The sequence below is a fragment of the Notothenia rossii genome (genome assembly GCF_949606895.1).
Source record: "Notothenia rossii genome assembly, chromosome: 3".
Lineage (NCBI taxonomy): Eukaryota > Metazoa > Chordata > Actinopteri > Perciformes > Nototheniidae > Notothenia > Notothenia rossii.
The window spans coordinates 29,384,820-29,399,446 of NC_136901.1; the positions used below are offsets into that span (position 1 = coordinate 29,384,820).

General features: G+C 42.1%; 1 protein-coding gene across 28 annotated transcripts in view; it reads right to left on the reverse strand.

Moving 5' to 3' along the window:
- The window catches only part of LOC307031874 (receptor-type tyrosine-protein phosphatase delta), a 121,858-nt gene extending 112,345 nt beyond the window's left edge, over positions 1-9,513 (reverse strand). For 10 of the 28 annotated variants that reach the window (XM_079669401.1, XM_079669387.1, XM_079669399.1 and 7 more), the window contains exon 1: positions 9,010-9,512. The gene's annotated coding sequence lies outside the window, so the exon portion shown is untranslated. Of the gene's footprint in view, positions 1-9,009 lie in introns of all 28 variants that reach the window. The other 18 variants (XM_079669408.1, XM_079669383.1, XM_079669406.1 and 15 more) reach the window with 3 other exon arrangements.
- Between the last annotated feature and the right edge of the window lie 5,114 nt (positions 9,514-14,627).

The following is a 14,627-nucleotide window of genomic DNA, read 5'->3' on the forward strand; positions in this document are numbered from 1 at the left end:
CACAACCAGTCTAAAGATTTTATTTCACTGCTTCCACAGCTTGCTTTATTTCACTATGGCTTAATGAGAGTCGTTTGGAATAATAGGCTTCCATTGAACGGAGGCATCTGCATCCACACAGCTCTAAATGAGTGAGCTAATTTCCAAAGATAATCACCTCTCCTGCTGTGTTTTTATGCAGAGATGCTGTAGATTTTTGAGCCTCAGATTTAATGAAGTCAAAAATTACCTCCATTGCTCCGGTAAGGTCTGCGGAAGCTGAACGCGTCACTAAAATCTGCCTTTACGTTGTAAAAGGAAGGATGTTTTTAATCACAAACATGGCACAAATGACTAATGTCACGATCCAAGAAAATGTGACTATTAAAAATAGATTAGATTATATATTTCATTTCCTAATCAGTCAGTTCATTAGCACTACTTAAATATGGGTACATGTGAAGTTTCTCCTCATATTCTCCAATAAATGTCTAGTTAAACTAACATAAATATACTATTTAAAGTTAAATGTAAATGTCGTTCATATCTGCTGCTGTTAAACACATTGGCCTGCTGATGGCAGCCATCATAACCATTAGCTCAGCACATAATCATCAAAACTTTCTCACTGCAGAGAAATCATCAGCTTTACAGGCTGCTCAAATCTGTGCTACAGAGACATTTTGACTAGCCCTTCTGAAGCGCTTCCTGCTGCTGTACAGACATACAACGATCTACAAACGCTTTTCCAAGAGCAAACAAGTGAGATTTCTTAAGATGCCTGGGTAATGAAGTCCACTGGGACATTCAGAGACACAATTAAAGGCTGAAGTGAGCTCTCTTTTTCACAGTCTCGCTCTTTCTTCCTCTCCACTCGCTCTTGTCTGGTCCCTGTGTGTGTGTGAGAGTGTTGTCACTGATGACACAGAAGCTGTGGCGTCATGCAGTCACTGCAGATGGCAAAAAGAAAGGGACAGGAAGGGAGGAATCGCTTACAAACAGCGCAGGCCATTTTGACAGAGAGGAACCCTGGCTTGTCAGAACAAATGGGAAAGGTCACAAACTGTGACAATGTAGTAATGTCCCATTCACTGAACTACACTGCTTTAGTTAACTTCCCACATCCACTAACTTGCCTTTTAAAAAAAAATGTCATGCCCTTTTATCTCTGTAAAGGGTGCAGAAGAGCCATATGCATTGGAGACAGAGATATTTGTCACTTTATATTTATGCAGGGAGGCTCGAGAGAAGCTGTCAGTAATTTGGCAACATTTATACTGCCCCCGCAGCTCTGTTGGAGGAGCTGCTGCTAAAATGTATACAATATGAAATAAATGCAGTAGAGGTTAATTCCCTGGTGCAGTGTGATGCAGGCTGGCAGTCCCCACAACACTGGGGCTAGCAGCTAGGATAGGACATCCTCCTCACAGATTTGTGTTTAGCTTATCACAATAGACAGTCGGGAAGGTGTCCAAAAGATGGCAGAGGGTGGGAAAACAGAGAGGAGGGGGGCACAAGAAGAAAGGGATTGCATTGTTATGTGCTTGCATGGAACCTTTCTATAGACTGTGATACAAAGAGCTTCTCACTGTTGAACAGACACACTCTTCTTGGTCTGTCACTGGAAAGGCATAAGGGAAATCCACTTTCATTATAAAAAGCTTGAGGTGTGACGGCCAACAGTTAAATTTGTCTAGACCCGAGGCAAACCATCAAATACGGACGAGTCTTAAAGAGATAAGCCATTTCACAGTCAATCTAAATCTCATCGTCAGGAGATTTGTGTGAGGATTTTTCTCAAGAGAGTTATTTAAACCGTTCACTTTTGAATCCAAGTTACTTTGTAGATATCGCCTTTTGGCAAAGAAGAATGTGTCTATTTTCAAACCGCCTTTGTGTCTATATTTTGACTCTTCATAACTCTTCATTTATCCTCATCTTTATGTTAGTGTGTGTATTTGTTTGCATTCCTTTCTCCTATATCCTTATTCCATTGCCTGTTTTGAAATCCTTGCAGCACTGTACACATGCCAAAGATGTAGTCAACACATCTTAAACCAAACCTCTCATTAGCCTTTGCTACCCAGGGACCTAATCTTACATCATGTAATCCAAGTAGCATGTTGTGTTCACCTTTCATAGAAAAGCATTACGAAACCATTTAAATTCCCACGTACAAACTCTCCCTTTCACACACACGGGGCACAGTAGTGTCCCGTTACAGCGACACTGAAACTCTCCAGGAATGTTTTTTTAGGATACATTGACAGGAGAACACATGCAAGGACAAGGTAGAGCTGGGTGGAGGATTAGAGAGGCAGCTTGGGTTATACTAGCCCTTCACCTGACTTTATTTAAAGAGCATGAGGAATGTATGTGGAAAATCTTAATTTTCAAGGAAAATCCAGTTTACTTCCCCCCCTGTAGGGTTTGGAGATTTCATGGATCTCCAAAGTGTGCAAAATGTCTCTCTAGGTGTGAGGTGTGACTTTAGAAAAAGGCTTCTCAGTGAATGGATAGGCATGCTGTGCCTGTGGCTCACTTCTCTTGCAGTAACTCTCTCACTTCATGACTTCAGGTCCCCTTTTTTGTCACCTTGCCTATTTCAGGCCTTTGCAAATATCAACATTAAATTATCATGATCTGTCTGTGTTACATGCAGAGTCATAAATAATATGGTGACTTCATGGGGTTTGGTATGTGTAGCTTATTTTTGCCCTCTATAACTCTCAAGCTATTTGAACTTCATTTAAGAGTAACTCAAGTCTGCTAAACAGCTTTGGCTAAATCTGCCTTTCTATGTTTAACTGTTGCCATCTCATCTACCAATAGATTTACATATTCTCAAATCCAAACATAGCTTATTGCCAAATGCCTTATTGGTCATAAAACGTTATTATTTGCTGATTATGTAATTGGTACCGGGTCAGTATGTTTCTTCTTCAATGTCAATATGTGCATGTTTTTACCCTAGAAACTCTTAATACCTAAGGCAATTTAAACACTGCTATTATTCTATAAATACATAGGTGGTGTTATGTGTGCCATAGTTCCCTAGCCTGCCTAAATATAAACAAGGCCCGTCTGCGCAGTGTTATCTGTAATGCCTGATGCAACCCCCCGAAACCCCTCTGAAATAGATCCTGAAATATACATGAAAGGAGAACGGAACAAATACACCCGTTATTCTGTGATGGCTTTTTGGAGGCGCATTCATCTGTCATCCTTAAAATATTACAATGAGGAGAGAAATGAAGGCAAGAAGGCAGGATGGAACACGGATTGAGCATTTAACAGCAGATGCTAGCACCATTGAGGCACATCTGTATGAGCAACAAATGACTTCAAAGTTTCCTTCAGGTCTTGGTAAGTTTGAAACGGACAGGAAGGAAGAAAACATTGCAGCTCGCATTAGACTCTAATACTGGCTCATTTTTTCCCACACATAGCTGTGTATTCCCCCCGGGCTACCATTTGCTTGGCAAAACGCATGCATGAAATTCTTTAGACCAGCCTTCCCACGAGAGCCTAAATAATAGATCACCAACACAGCATCCAGCCCGCGCTATAACTTCAGCCCCAACTGTCTGGCCTCATTAGCGAGGGAAGTGTAAAAGATAGCCAGCTGCTAGCCCAGGTGACGGCGCTCAGCTCTGGCCTTTGGCAGCACTGGCCCCCCCTAAAGAGAATATACGGCGCCTCGCTCCCTGCAATTCATCTTGTAATCCGCCTTAAAGCTGCTAAGCGACCGTTGATGAGAAACGAATGGAGACCATTGGCAGGAGAGATGGAGTCACAAGTACAAGAGAGGGAGAAACTCAGTGAAATGTGTTGGATTCATCTGAGAGGAAAGGTCCGGGCCGTCTGGTCAGAACCAGAGGTGACCTAAGCCATTTTCATTCACTGATTGTCCCCTTTTCTCCCTCCTTCTGCCCCTCCCTCCATTTCTTTTCACTCTCTCTATCACTCTCACCCTCTCTCTACATGTTCGCTTCCAAATGGCACTCATTATACCGGACATGAAAAGTCATTTTAGTTCCGCCTGGCCTCTTCAAAGCAGCTAGCTATAATTGCAGATTGAGTAGAGGGAGAATGCCGGGGTTACACAGACTTTAAACATCGACTCCTAACCTTGCAGAGATGAAGGGGTTTAAATCTGAAATAAACAAAGACAGGAAGGAATCCTACAGCACCAATATTTAATAAAAATGGGGTGTTAATCAGTTATTAATTTGCTGCCTTTTTCTGTACAATGTTTCTCACTCTGCGTGTAAGATATTCATACATGTTTAAATGTCTCCCTGTTGGCAGGTTCTGGATCCCATTACAGCACATGTCACTTCAAGAATTATGGCACGAATTGTGGAAACACTTCCAAATTATGAAAAATCCATCCACTATTAAATGCATTCCTCATTCGTGAAATTGCTATGTGGCAATGTCACTGCACCTTTTAATGGAATTTACTCCTCTCTGCCGATTCCAGTGGTAGTCTCTCTGTAAAATGCAAATGGAAAAGTCTCAATCACAATTGTTCTTAAGCCTAATTTAAAATATAAGTGAGGTATAATTGTAGGTGTATCTCTTGGATATGTGTATATATATATGCAGCAGTGAACACTTTGATTTGTCTGTTCTCAGGATTAGTTGTGGAAAGTCTCTCTCATCCCTGTGTGGGTCTGCTCATGTTTGGCAAGTTTTTCTGTGTTACAAAGCTCTGAAACTGTTTACAGTCCTATATCCGTGGTCGTATATATACGTTGCTCTTTCTCAGTTTATGAGCTAGCCAGCAGCCTGAGCTGCACTCCCCTCCCTTGCACTTATCTCTTGCACCCTTCTATTTGGCACAGCAGGTAGCGTAATTGTTCTTGGAAAGAGCCTATCAACTAAAGCCTCCATTTTTGACTTCTTGTTGCAGAGACCTTTTATCATAACACCCCATTTTTGCCCGGCGGAGTGCTTCTGAACAAACAGTGTTTCAGCTAAGTCATTCCCTTTTGGATGGAGGGTGGGGGTGAGTGAATGGATGGAGAAAATAGACTGCGAAATATGTAGGTTGTAAGAGACCCTACCCACCGTCCACTGCCTCGCCCGCACAAACCCATGAAACGAAACCCCTACCCGCTCTCTTGTGAGCAGAAACAAATTTGGAAACTGTCATACTTTAATTGAAATTCCATCACTTGTGTGGCTGCTATTGTGTAATAATTTGATAAAGCTGTGTGACATGAATGCACAGGGCTGGCCGCCACTTCTATTTCTTCCTCAAGCTATTATTTCCTCTTTATTTTACCCCGGCGGTTATTCAAATGAATTTCAGTGGATTCTGTTCTCAGCCTTTCCAAAAAAAAAATTAAGATAAGAGAAAATGAGACAATGGGAAGCGCATTACAGGAAATAATGTTTTTGGTTGCAACACAATCAGAATTAATTCTTCAAAAATATCCCCAAGCTGCGTTTTTATAACCCATCACTTTTATTCCTGCAATATTGGAGTTTTCTTTCAATCCCTCCTTAATTGTCTTCCAATTAGCTCTAATTCTCTCCAAGTGCTAATAGTGACAGGCCGTTAGAAGCTGGATAGGGGGATGATCCAAAATGGAGGTCAAGGGCAGAATTCCAATCCCCTGCCAAGTGCCACTGACCCCGATCCAAATCCATGGCAGCGAATTCCCTCCCCCTCCACGTCTTCACAACTGGCTACAGGCGTTTGGCATCCATCATATCTGTTGAAACCCAATCTGCAAGTAATGGACAGCTGCGGCAGAAAAACACTCCTCCCTGTTTCTGTCACAGTGGTACCCACCCCCTGAACGCAGAGCCTGAATAGCTTGTCCCAACGTCAAATCTAACAGTGTTACATGCACGTAAATATCACTGAGGGAGACACATTACATTGTGAAATTAAGTTGAAAAGATGGGGACATTTTAAGAGGACAAAATAATAATATGTGAAAGGATAGAGGAAAACATGTAATACCAATAGTAAACGGGAGAGAACGAGCTCCGCCATAGCCCTGCACTCCCTCCTCTGCCAAATAATATTTACGCCGCAGCTTTCTGCCCTGACAGGGTGATGGACAGGAGAGGTGATGTTGCCTTGGCGTGAAAATAGGCTTCTTATTATTCCAACCCAGTGGCAACTTGAATATCAATAAAAAAACTGCTAGCGTTCCCTTATGTGTAAAAGCAATGCCCCGTAGCGGTGGTTTTTATCAAGCAACCCACCCTTGACGCTAGTTATGCAGTACTAGAGGTTACGGGAGGAAATGCTTGCCAAGTAAATAAGTGAGTGAAGCGATTGAATGGAGGGAAAAACACAGCGGGACTGCGGCCAAAGTGAACCAAGGGTAAAGTCATGATCACTTCATTATGCTGGAGTGCAGCTCAGTGTTGTGCGAAATCAAACTGCTTTCTCATTTGTCACAATGCATCAAGCCGGCCTCTGTGAAGTGGGTGTGCAGTCGGCTGCAGGCCCCTGATGCACAGACGCTCACATCGGGATTTGAACATGAGGAAATGGAACTGAAATGCATGTACACACATGTACAGAGAACATACCAAAACTGCTGTGGCACATACAGCTCTCTAACCTCCTGACTTTTTTCCTCCAGCATGACCTCTACTGGTCAAACGCAGCATGCCCGTCAGTGGGTAGCTGTTAAGGGCTGTTACTGGCACAAAATAAGCCTGAATACACCCACTGGATTACAGAGGGCAGGCGGTGAGGGGGGTGATTGCTCACAGACCTATTGGCACTCCAGCTCCTCCAGCTCCAACACCACGGCGCCTGATAATTGTGGTCTCTATGTTTACGCTTCCATTTTTGTAATGTAATTGTTGATTTCTCATTCCACACTTGTAATAGGGGTTCTGGCCTTGGGATTCCTGAAGTAGTGCTAACAAATGTGCATAAACACACACTCACACACTTTTTCTGGATTGAAAGAAAAAGGAGGCAATGAGTCAGAGCTGTGCATAGACAATGGGACTCAGAGGTGTTTGTAAGAGGGCTTTGCGCCGTGAACGGACTAAGTTAAAAATAAAGGTTTAAAGCGCCCTCAAAACATCTTGTAATTTTAAATGTACTGCTCTCAATCAGGTGATATCTATTTAACATGCACATTTAGGATTGCTTGTAATAATACTTGTGACACAGGTGAGTGTACATACAATAAGTACAAAGGACATCTGAAAGACATTGTTGACTTTTCTCTAACATAAATTCTTGAAAATGCCCTGTTGTCCCTTCCGGACTCTGTCAGAAATGTGGGATATGATTTCAGAATGTGCTTCAGGCGCAAAGAGCTGCAGGAGATAGAAGATCGGCAGAGACGCAAAAATTGCCCAACTCCCTTATAGGCACTTTCTGACCCCTTCCATCATTTTTCAATTTAATAGCTCGCATGCCATGAACTGTTTGTATCCTCCTCTCTCTCTCTCTCACACACACACACAAACAAACAAACACAAACACACAGGTGAAAGCCTTTCTGACTTTACTTTTCATTCCCTTTAGACCATAATATACAATTCCAGATTTGTATTTAAAAAGCTAATGTTTGTGTTGAACAATTTACAAATGCAGTGATGATGAGGCTTTTAAAGAAGATGGCTGCTTTTCCACGACTGAGACATTTTCCTCCCTTCAGTGACTTTGGGCAGCAGCACTATGGGCGAGCACCACCTTAATGCACATCCATTTAGTCTCTTCTTTCGAGTGCTCATGTCGCAACAGCACAATTGGAAATCGAACGCGGGGCGACAGCGTTAATTGTGCTGTGTCAAAATTGGGCAAGTGCTAACTGTTTGAGCGGGGAACTGTAAAACATGCAGGACAGTGGAGGCGCTCTCCCAGAGTGCTTACTGGCTATTAACTGGGAATTGCTTGAGCAAACACACACTAATTTGCATTCTTACACACACAATCACACATGCTACCCCACCTTCAATCACTGTCTCTTCATTTGGCGTACACAGCAATACATTACAATGCATATGATCAAGCATGTTGCCTCCTAAAATGTGTTTTTAAATCAACTTCAACAATCTGATGGATACAAAACCAGTTAATTTGGGATCTTTGGAAACCATTCCAGCTTTTTTATATGAAACTAGTTTTCTCCATGCACCCTCTGCTGCATTGCCCTCCCTGTGCAGAGGGGAGTGGGGCCCCTAGTGGCCCAGCAGAGCACTGAGCAGCACAGGTGGCGTGCACAGCTCCACTGGAAATAAAGGTTCACTTTCACCTGATTGACAGAATATGTTGCGTGACTGGCTAACCCTCCGCCTGCCTGGCTGATATGCTGCTTCTGCTGCTGCTGCCTGTGAGTTATTTAAAAAGCAAAGTCAACTTTAAACCCCGCGCAAATAAAACGTGTTCTAAAAATAAGGCAGACAAGAGGAGAGATCTCTGGAGAGTTACAGGAATGTACTTTGAAAAATCTTCACTCATGTCCTCGCTGAAAAGGCTTCCACTAAATGAACTGTATCTACATGACAGCGAGCTTAAAATAACACGTTTGGTATTTCTGATAATATGAAGGGGGACACATCTGCTGCAGTCTTCTCAAAGCGCAATATACAAAATATAAAAGCATGAATTATAGGCTTTGTGTCACAGTCTTTATTATAAATCAAGTGTATGTTGACATGAGTTGCCTCTCTTCGCCTTAACAAAAACACAAATATGCCACCTGTATATTTGGCGATAGTTTATGTGGAACATAGATGTAAAAAAACACTTAACGGTGGTATTTTGGGGAATTCGTGGCGTTTAAAATGTGGCTCGGAAAGCACTTCTGTATCCGTTCAAGGTTGCGCGCATTCATAATAATAATAATACAGCAATTAATTACACATGAATAACACCAAGCAGCATTTGTTTATATGCGTTATGAGAATAAAGAAAGCCCACATTATGTACCTATAACTGGTCTCAGCTCTGTGTGTGAAGGAACTTCCTGAGGCTCACACCTGAAATCACTGCGGCAGCTCCAAACTCACACACTGGCTCTCACACACGCTTACCTTCTCACCATGGTGCGCGCTCTCAAACTGTCCGCTGTCTGCTATGCACGAAGACAGGTCGAGAGCTTTTACATCCAGAAATGACAGTCCAGAGGAAAGAAAATAACGTGGAGGAAAGAAATCCGTCCTCCGGTTCTTCTTCTTCTTCTGTTGTCCTTTTTGTTCCCTCTTCTCTCTTCTTTCCTTGAGTTGTCCGTCAGCGACGCGTTTAGCGATTTTGGGGGCGATATGACGGAAACACGCACGTGGAGCGCGTGAGTGATATATTCTCTGAGTTGTGCTCGTTAGATCTTCATTGTATAGAACGTGGCCAGACTGAGGCTGTATGAAGAGTGCGGAGTGGCTGGGACGCACAGCCCCTCTCTCTCTCTCTCTCTCTCCCCTCTTTCTCTCCCCTCTCTGTTTCACTCCTTCTCTCACTCTGTCTGTCTGTCTGCTTCTCTGTCTCTCTGTCTGTGTGTCTGTCTCTCTGTCTGTCTGTGCCGAGACCCCAGCACGGACTGAAACCCCAGGCAGAGAAAAACGGGACACGGAGAAGGAGAGAGAGAGAGAGAGAGAGGTGGGGGGGTGAATAGGAAGGGTGACGTCACTCAGAGAGGTCCCACTTTCCCAACTTTTCCCCCCAAAGTCCACTGCAGGAATGTGCGCATAGGAATATTTTAGAGCAAAAAGCAATATGTTTGGAATCTGTCTGCAGAATAATTTCCAGGTGGTGAACCATGGAAACAGGTTTGACAACAAATACCAAAATGTAAAAATATTCATATTCCATTTATAAAATGGAGTAAAAAAAATAAAATTGAAATCTGCTTAACATACAGACAAACGGCCAACTTTCATTGTTAGGATAATTTATTGCAATATTTCAGGATTATTGATGTATTAACAGGGGTGCACATAACTTTTTTGCCCTGGTTCTCAAAGGAGCACCTGGAGATGATGCTTGGTGCTCATCCTTAAAATGAAATAAACCGTAACTTTTGAGGGGGTCTTGACCAGAGTTGGGTGTAACGCGTTACTGGAATAATATTACTTTTGTCGGTAACTGAGTAGTGTAACGCGCTACTTTTATAATTCAGTAATCACACTACAGTTACTAACATTGCCCCGACACGCGTTACTTTCTAAAATCAGTCATAATCACACTGACAGACAAGAGGGGTTTCCGCCGCAGGTTTATATGTAGGCCTACGTAATCTGCGCGATTTGCGCGTCCACATCTCCACGTGCACTGCTGCATAAAAATGTCTGAGTCAGCGATAACTTTCGAGGGATGGAGGTATGCCCATTATTTTGAGTTCGTCCGAAGAATAGACAGGAATGTGACGGTGAGGTGCAAACTGTGTCCAGGCCAGAAGCTGTTATCCACTGCTGTAAACACCACGTCACACATTAAAAAACACCTTCAAAGAACACATGCTAAGGTGAAGCTAATAGCTAAGGACCCCCGAACACAGAGTGAGGATGTTGTGAGTGCGCCGCCGACGAAGCAACACAAATTAGAATTTGGAGGACCGGTAACCAAAGCAGAGATGGACAGGCTTGTAGCATCCTTCGTAGTAGAGGAAATGTTGCCCATTTGCAAAGTGGAATCACCATCGTTCAGAGATATACTGCGCAAAATACAGATAGCAGGAGACAGAGGACAGCCATGGTCAGATAGGAAAACATTCATGAGCTATCTGGATCAGTCTTATGGGACAATGGAAACTGAACTAAAGAAAACATTTGAAACTTTAGCAGTCTGCGTGATCTGCCTGTAAAGTAACGAGTAAAGTAACGAGTTACTTTATGTAGAGGGTAACGAAGTAGTGTAATATATTACTTCTTTTTTTTTTTTAAGTAATATGTAATGTATTACTTTTTTTTTGTACCGACCCCATCTCTGGTCTTGACTTTATTTGCCAGACACACAGCACTGAACACACGCAGAGGTGAACAGAACAAAAAAATAAGGTAAACTAACTAAATTGTGAACAAAACTAACATTGCGTTTTATTTAAATTAAATACATAATATATGCACATCAAAAGAAACAACAATGTTTTCACAAATCGTATTAAATAATCTGATGACGAAACTGTAAACAGAATAGCTGAAACTTTAACAAAATACATAACTCAGTTGCCTCTAATCATTAACCCATGTTTGTATAATGTAGTTAACTCTGTGTGTTGCTGCTAGCATACATAATACCTGACGTGGAAACGTTACTCGTGGATGGGGCTACAAAATACTAAAAATAATCATTTTTGCAGTCTTTTTGCATGTTAGAAACGGAGTTGGTGACACTAAAACTGCAATATAATGTTTGTCTAGTAATAATACACATGACATATATTTTTTACATGTCTCCAGTACCGATAAAAAGACAGCTAACGTCAGAGCTTAACGGTACCACGGTCTTTAATAATTCAGCCCCGGGACCCGTTTAATAGCGGGGCTCGCTACCCATCCATAATCACTACCCTCTCAAATGGAAATATGTGTTTACATAAATGGTGACCACACCGTTTGAGACCCACTGAGAACTTAGACTAAGTTAATATCTAAACACTCAGAGTCCTTTACCTCACCTGAGCTGAGGTTATCCCGAACTTGAATGACACACAGAGACCAATCGAGGGCTTTGATTTATGATCTGTATGAAAGTGGCCATGTTGGCAGGCCACATCCTGTTTGAGGCAGGCCACTTAACAGGCCAGAAGGAGGCGAGATCAGAGCGAGGGATCATTGTCCACAAGTTAATCGATCGCAGATGGCGTCGTAGTGACGGACGAATACAAAAAAAAATTATATAAAAAAAAAAACCTAAAAGGGTCGCGAAATATACTTGGGCGGCCGTTAATATACCTGGGCGGCCCGCCCAAGTATAGTGTATGTGTGGGAAACCCTTGTTACATCAAGGCCGAAAATTAGGATGAGCACCAACGGTCAAAAATGTTTTTTTCCCTCCCAGAGCTGCCAGCGCAGCGCCTCCCCAGATCTGGCGCCCTAGGCGAACATCTATTACGCCAGTGCTACGGGCCGGCCCTGAGTTCATATCATAGGTTCATATGCAACCTATGCAACTCCCAAATATATGTATCTCTCTCTCTTCTCTCTTCTCTCTCCTCTCTCCTCTCTTCTCTCTTCTCTCTTCTCTCTCCTCTCTTTTCCCTTTTCTCTTCTCCCTTTTCTCTCTTCTCTTTCTCCCTCTCTCTCTCTCAATGTTGATACGCAAATGCGCCTTTTTTCAAATGACCCGGTGGCGGAGTTGCGCATGCGCACCTGCGCACCAGTTATGTGCAGTCCTGTGTATTAACCTGCTAGCAGCCTCTATTGTACCTGTTTGTATACTGTTTTATTGATTGGCTATCTATATTAAATTAGATACAATTTGTTGATACTAAATTGGGAAATGGTTTGGTCACATGAGCTAAAAATATGATCAAAGAAAAAAGAAAAAAGATACGTATATGCACATCATCACTAGAAAGATAAATTATAAAAAACAGTTTTAATACTGGCTGGTTTACTGTATTGTGTAATGTAATACTGGTGCACAGTATTTGACCTGTTTGTTAGCTTTTTAGTATGTTAATCTTAAAAGGATCTTTTAACTGAATCTGCAAAATAGGTTTAGTAGTATAAAGGGCTTCTTTTTTTTCTCTATAATGTATAATATGAATATAAATTACAATGTAACTAAAACACTTGCTGAAGAGTCTCTTAGGTACTTCAGTTAATGTACTGAGTTACTCAGTTAGGTGAGAGATGATGCATGGTCTGGCTACCGTCAGTGCAAACTCCATAAAAAAAGCCATCATGTACAATAAGGTCACTACAAACTCATCACTAAGAGCCTCAGTCACACTGTGGGTCCCTGAAGGGATATAATATTGATTTTGATGTCAGACTGGGCTCGAATGTGCGTGCATGCCTGTCATCTACCAGTTTGTTTATTTATTTGTTATCAAAGGCATTAATCAGTATATGTCTGACTTCACACACTGCATCGTGCACTCCAAGGTCAGAGCAGTAACACCTTCTAATCCACCATCACACATTTCATGTAATCATTCCAAGGCGTGATTTATTCACATCCTTGTTACTGAATAGACATAATGATGCACAATAATGCATAAAGGGAGAATGTGGCCACGTGCACGACCCTCCGATTGTAGGACCACAGAAAAATAACTGGCCCCGGGAGACAGGTGACAATGACCAATTGTGTTTTGAGAAAAGTTGCTTTTGTGGCAGGGACCTAAACCTCCTGATGAACAGCCTCGCCCTGCAGACACCAACAGAAGCACTGAGAGACAGACTACTGCAGTCAGCAGATCACTTTTCCTACCTGCACTCACACACGTCATGTATCTGATTGAGTAACTGTGATGCTGATTTAGACCTGCAAATTATTCCCAGCTCCATTTTCTGAGGGGCAACATTTGATACAGCCGGCGCATGCAGATTTATGTGCCAAAGGAAAAGTGTTGGTTTTGTGACAGTGAATAATAGAGCAACTTGATGAAAATGACTGTTATGTGAACCTGCTGGCAGTAGGAAAAGCATTGTGGGAGGGAGAATAGTTGTGTGCAGAGGCATAATGTTCAAATCATAAATGTCTGATTATGTGCCTTTCACCAAAGCAGTAATTTTGAATGTATTTATCACGACTGCAGTTTACATGGCTGTTTCTGTTGTGAAGAAGATATCTAACATTGATAATCCTCTGCTCTCTCTATTAAAATGATGTTGGTTATTTGACTTAAGCTGATGAATGACTGTAGGGGGCTTCTTATTCTTCTCTTGACTGTATTCATGATCTTTGAATATAATGGGATGACACTAGTTTTTAGATTTACTATCTGCATCTAACCTTGTGCTTTCACATTCTTGGCAGCAGCTCTAGCAGTAGTACAGCAGCACTTGGTGATGAATGGTGTGAGGGGAGGGTTTATCAAGAGTCTGACTTTCTTGCCTCTCATGGCTGAACTTTGTCGCATAATAGGACTCGGGGGTCCATAAAACGGCCGTCCTTCAATAAGATGGAGGAAATCTGTGATGTAACATTACCACACAAGTTTTCCTGTTGGTACTCGTGACAGAAGGAGGGCCTCCTAACTTGCATGGCAAATGTTTCCTTTGTTGCAGAACAAAGACATCACATTATGTGCAACGACAGTGTTTGATATCCTGCCTCGGGTGTGTTTACATCCATACGTGTGCAGGGCCAGGCAAAGTGTAGCACTGATTGACATTTACTGTGTGAATTCAATGCAAATGCAGCTAAGCATGCTAAAGGTTATATAGTATCAATATGCATTTGTGTCGAATGAATAATGTAAGCAAATCTTTTTGATGTATGTGTTTCTCTGTGTACCTGCCCACACAGTAAATCCGTGGAGAGTATCCTGATTTTGCAAAACTCATTAGCATTGCATATTGTCATTTATCTGGACAATTCTGTTCAATAATCTCTCTTGTTTTGCTTTTTGAATACAGAACAATAGTGGTGGATTGCCCTACAGGCTGCCAAAGAATAATATAAATGCCAAATTGAAAAATGGAATTGGTCAGGGGCGGGCTAGTATTAGCTGCTAAATATCTCTCTCACTGTGGATATTTAAAAA